The 6,000-nt window shown below is 40.2% G+C and overlaps 1 long non-coding RNA gene across 1 annotated transcript in view; it reads right to left on the bottom strand.

The window, feature by feature from the left end:
- Positions 1-586: 586 nt before the first annotated feature.
- The window catches only part of LOC132022644 (uncharacterized), a 28,900-nt gene continuing 23,486 nt past the window's right edge, over positions 587-6,000 (bottom strand). The window contains exon 4 of the long non-coding RNA XR_009405659.1: positions 587-601. This is a non-coding gene — a long non-coding RNA (uncharacterized LOC132022644). The remainder of the gene's footprint in view (positions 602-6,000) is intronic.

Raw genomic sequence — 6,000 nt, 5'->3', positions numbered from 1 at the left:
GACAGCTGATGGAATAAATGCCCCCCAAACTCTCCTCTCACTCTGATTTTCTATTCATAGTTCCTATTGGCCAAATGCAAGAGAAGACCAAAAGGCAAGGGAGTCTGGCTGATGAAATCCATAGGGATCAACTTCCCAGTGGACAGAATGGGATGACAAAAGTGGAGAGTAGACTCAGAGAGGGAAAGCAAATATCCTGCACATTCACCATCATCAACACCATCTTCATCATCATCATTTTTATACTATTCAAATGCATGTACTACTTCTGGGTTTACAGAGTAATTCTTCATACTTTCTCTTGTATCACCCTCAGAAAGTCACTCTTCCAGTATCCCCTGAATCTGCCAGAGGGCTTGGTACATAACTGGTGCTGAGTTCTGTCCCATACATATCTCAGAATACTTACTCTAATCAAGGCTCCAGGCCTCTGTACATGGGTACAGAGAAAACAATTCCAAGATAAATATGTTAAATATCATAAGAAGGACACAAAGTTTTAGGAAAGCTTAATCTGAAAAGACTCACAGATGTGGTGGTACTCAAGTATGACCTTCGGCGATGGGCAGATCTCAACAGGTGCACTTGGAAAGGAGAGGTCCTGTTAAACACATGAAGAAAAAGTTTAAGGTGGAGAAATAGAAAGTGTACTCTGGTGACAGAAGATATTTCCATTTTGCTAGGGCATAGAATTTATAGAGATTAAGATGTAAGCTATGAAATTGAAAGTATTGAATTGTTATATTGAGGTAAGTCCAGAAAATGAGATGCATTGGTGCCGACGTAGTAGGCACAGGGGAGTCACTGATGGCTTTTGAGTAGAGAAAGAAAGTATTCTAACTGCTCTTCAGGAATACCAAGTTTATAGCAGTGGGTGGGATAAATGAAGTGAGCACACACATGCTGCAGAGAGATTAATTATGGAACTATTGCCCTAGTTATAGTAATGAGAAGCTTGCCCCAGGGGATGGTAACAGAAGCAGAAAAAGAGGATGTGGCATCAGGTTGACAATGTGAAAACCAAGAGTAGACAATGGCTTTTCTTACATCAGTCCCAGCTGGGCACAGGGATGTCATTTGCTCATCATTCACAAGTATTTACTGAGTGACTACTTTGTGCCAAGCACTGTTCTGGACTTTATGAACACAGCAGGAAGCAAGATGGTCAAACCAGTCTCACTGTCCACCTGGATTCAAGAAGAGAAGATAGCTTCACCAATAAAAGCAGGACAAGTGTCCAGATATGTTTTGTAAAAACATGTAATGTTTTATAAAAAATGTTGGAGCACTGAAAGTTTTCTTTCAATTTCAACGTTCAGCATATATATAAAGTAAGTTTAAAAATTATCTTTCAGGGACACCTGAGTTACGCTGGCCACTGAGCAGCCAACTAGTGGTTTCTGCTCAGGATGTGATCTCAGGGTCGTGAGATCAAGCCTCCAGTCTGGCTCTGTACAGACCACGCAGTCTGCTGGAGATTCTGTCTCTCCCTCTCTTTCTGCCCCTCTTTCTGCTTGCTCACTCTCTCTCTTTCTCTCTCAAAATACATAAATAAATCTTTGAAAAAAGAAAAGAAAAAGGAAAAGAAAAGAAATTACCTTTCAGAGAACATTTGGAAAGGGGAAAGGGAGCTTAGTGAGATGTGTTGGAGAAGTGAGGGGTAGAAGGTTTAGACTTGGGTGTTTATATATAAAGATATACATCTTCCCAGCACCCACCCACTCAGTACTCCCTATGGGCCTCCACACCCACCCCAAGCTGCCTAGGTCAGTGGAGGGATGTCGTCTAGACAGGTCCAGTGCTTGCAAACCAAAAGTGTGTCCAACTTAGTGATACTTTTTAAACCAAGAAATACAAGTACACAGCACACAGTAAGATGTTCAACATCACTAATTACCAGGGAAATGCCAATCAGACCGCAATGAGATATCACTTCACAACTGTCATATAGGCTATTATCAAAAAGACAAAAAAAATGACAAGAGCTGGTGAGGATGTAGAGAAAAGGAAACCCTTGTACACTGTTGGTGGAAGTGTACATTGGTGCAGCAGCTATGGAAGATGATCTGGATGGGTCCTGAGATCAAACCTGGCATTGGGCTCCCTGCTCAGCAGGGGAGTCTGCTTCTCCCTCTCCCACTCCCCCTGCTTGTGTTACCTCTCTCATTGTATTTCTCTCTGTCAAATTAAAAAAAAATGAAATCGTTTTTTTAAAAAATTGAAAATATCATTACCATACAATCTACCAATTCCATTTCTGGATATTTACCCAAAGAAAACAAAAATGCCAATCCAAAGAGATATATACACTCCTATAGCATAATTTACAAAAGCCAAGGTACAGAAACAATTCAAGTGTTCATCAATAGACAAATAGATAAAGGAGACATGGTGTATATACCATGGAATATTGCTCAGCCATAAAAAAGAGGGTTTAAGGCTAAGTGAAATAAGTCAGACAGAGAAAGACAAATGCCATATGATTTCACTTTTATATGGAATCTGAAAACAAAACGAACAAACAAACAGAAAGAGATAAAGGGAACAAACAGGTGGTTACCAAAAGAGAGAAGGGGGAGGAGCAAGGTGAAGTAGCAAAGGGCATTAGTAGGTACAAACTTCCAGTTACTAAGAAAAGAAAGAAATACCAGTACATGACCTGACCAGTGTACTTACTAGGGAAAAAATGGCAGACCATTTAAAAGTGGGCATCTTTCAGAAAATCTGCTGACATGTGCAGGTATGTAGGCATCTTTATACCTGTGACTGTCAGGAGGGGTTTGCGTTTAGGATTGGATGAGGGGAAGAAGGTTATGAATGGTTCATTTACTCAACCATCTTTATTGAATACTTTCTGTTCTCCACAGTGTGCTGAGGACTGAGAGCCATGAGATGAGTGAGAAAGCCTCAACTCTAAAATGTTCATATTCTCCAAGAAAGGGAAAAATACCCATGGATGAATTTAGCAAATTAGTTCTTATGAATTCTGAGGCCCAGCACTGTGCTCAACTTTATTCAGGAAGGTGGGCATCCAAGATCGGGTTATCTTCATTCTTAAATAGAGAGAGTTTGAGCACTGGCTTAAGGGCAAACAGTAGAGGACTGTCCAGCTTAGAGTGATCTTTCCATTACATGCCAAGTTAAGGTTGGGTAAGCCAAGCTAACAATTTCAGACTATGGAGACCCCACCTATGGCTTCCAGTAAGCTGTCTTGAATCATAGGTGGATTCACCCTTCAGAAGTTCAGGTTCAGAACTGGGCAAAGACATTGTCTTTGAGGAGGTTAGTGTAGAGTCATAATTGAACTAGCAATTGAGATCAGATAGAGGGTATTGAAGAAATAAATTGAGAAATTCATCTTGTAAGAGACAGGATCACTCTGATGGCCTTGGTGAACACAGGAACAGAGAGGCTTGGGAATATGTTCCAGATGTCAAGCCACAGAGTTAAAGATGCTGGGAAAACCCAGAAAGGGTTTTCTGGAAAAGGAGGAAAGGAGGAAAACAGAGGGGCCTGCACCTGAGTGTTGGAGGTGAGGATGGAAGAGATGAGACATTACAACGAGAAGCTAACAGTAAATATGGTGCCTAAAGAAACATGGAAGGGGAGGAGGAAAGGAGGAATTCATTTTGTGGAAATGCTGGGTATGAGGCAATGATGTCTAGGGATAAAAGAATAAATGTCTGACAAGCACCTGTAGAGACTAAAGAACTCAGGAGAGGCTGGGTGGAGGGTCCCTCCACAAAGGTGATGGTAAGCGAGTGTGGCTTCTTAGATGGAAGAGTCAAGAGAAGAAACAGAGAGCTGAATCCTGGAGCCATAGAGGGGCTTCTGTGAACCAATGGCAGGATGATGAGCAGTGAGTTAAGGAAACAATTATAACAACATCAGAAGAAAATCAGTAGCTGCATCATCATGGAAAGCAAGAAAAAGAGTTTTAAGAAGGACAAACTGATAAATTGGTGTCCATTGCTGCCATGCTCACAGAGAGATGGCCGTTGGGTTTGTGATTCCAGAGTTGAAATGTGGTGTGTGTTCTGGTAGCAAACTGAAGAGTGGGGATTTGAAAAGGACATAAGGAGTAAGTTAGTCACAGCATCTCCTAGACAACTTCTTTGACTAGGTCACCAGTTACCAGTAGGAGGGGCCTTGACAAGAGTCTAGGAGAAGACCAGCTGGCTTCAGTGGACAGGAAGATGGTCACCCAGATTCCAGTCTACCTCTAATATGAAACTGCTGAGAGATTTGAAAGGAAAAGAGCTAAACAAATGTGAGCCCCAATTTTTTTTCACTTTTTATTTTGGAAATTTTCAAACACATCAGAGACAAAAGTATATCACATCACTCTACTCCCAGAATTTCCAACCCATGGTCAATCCTGATTTACCTTCCTTCCACTCACTGTGTACCCCAGCTGCTTCATTTGGAAGTTAACTCTACATTTTAAATCACTCCTTCTTTAAATAATTTTTTGAATGTTACTCTAAAGGATTCAGACTTTAAAAAGTATAGTCATATGCCATTGCTAAAAAAAGTTGACAATAATTCCTGAATAGTTCATACGTGTTTAGATTTCTCTAATTATCTAATACTATTACAGGGACTAGAGAAGTGGAAGGGGAAGCTTTATTGAAATCAAGATCCAGATAAAGTCCACACGTGGCAACTGGCTAACATCCATTTTCTGTATGCTTGAATCTGTAAGTTCTCCCTGTCTCTTTCTTTCTCTCTTTTTTTTTTTTAATGATTATGTATTGAAGAAACAAGGTGATATGTTTAGTATATCCTGTTTCCCACCATCTGGATTTTACTGACAATACCCAAATGATGCTATTCAGTTTCTTCAGTTCTCTGTATTTCTGGGAGTTAGATCCAGAGGTTTTATGTGTTTTGTATTTCATTTTTGTCAAAAAATGTGTGTTTTCTATTGTATCATATCGATAGGTACAAATGTCTTATGGCCTCTCTCTTTGTGAAGTCCAAATCAATGTGGGATCCAGAGACACCTACCCCATCCATCTATGGTGAATTCCCAATTCCTTTCACTATGTTTGTGGGGAAATACAAGTTCTTACTCTCTTACAGAAAATCTAATCTATTTTTGAACAGAAAAAAAAAATTAAGATTCTATACATACTAGGTCCAATATATATAAAAATTGATATTCCTTAAGTTAAAAAAATATGTACGTTCAGGGGTGCCTGGGTGGCTCAGCGGGTTAAGCCTCTGCCTTCGGCTAGGGTCATAACCTCAGGGTCCTGGGATCAAGACCCACATCAGGCTCTCTGCTCAGCAGGGTGCCTGCTTCTCCCTCTCCCTCGGCCTGCCTCTCTGCCTGCTTGTGATCTCTCTCTATCAAATAAATAAATAAAATATTTTTAAAAATATACGTTCATATCCATGACAAACTATAGTTGATTTTTTTAAGATGAAAGCAATGTTCAGAATGTGGTCTGTCACTGACATTGAAATGATCAGTTTAGAATGCCTCCTAAAAAATGCAATGATAACTAGAGATAAGCTGCTTGTTCAAACTCTCCTGCCCTGTGGGCCTGGACACAATATGAAGGTGCTGGCAGGGAGAATGGAAAAGCAGTGATAAATGTAACATTACGAAAGAAGAATTAACAGGATTTGGTAAATAATTAAAGAAAGGCAGAGTTGAGATGTTGCCAATACCTTGGCCAACCAACTCTCAAGTAACAAAGGAATGTGATTTGGAAATTTCACAAGAGCGTGAAAACTGTCCTGCTGGTTTACGCCAATGGACATCCCAACTGGTACTGCTCTAAGTTCATAGATAAGTGGTGTGCTCAGATAACCCCAGAAATTTCCCTAAGCCATCAGAATCCACCCTCTCATTTCAGGATATTTCTTAGAAAACTGCTAATAAATATCAAGTACACCCAGGCTCAGAGATATCCTAAAATGCTGAGCCATGTGCATTTTAAAGAAATAGAATATTAACCTCTTTATCTGGAAAATACTCCAGGGCTTCAG

The sequence above is a fragment of the Mustela nigripes genome, chromosome 7, assembly GCF_022355385.1.
Source record: "Mustela nigripes isolate SB6536 chromosome 7, MUSNIG.SB6536, whole genome shotgun sequence".
NCBI lineage: Eukaryota > Metazoa > Chordata > Mammalia > Carnivora > Mustelidae > Mustela > Mustela nigripes.
Note: the sequence above shows the minus strand (reverse complement) of the source record. Positions and strands in the feature narration are given on the sequence as shown.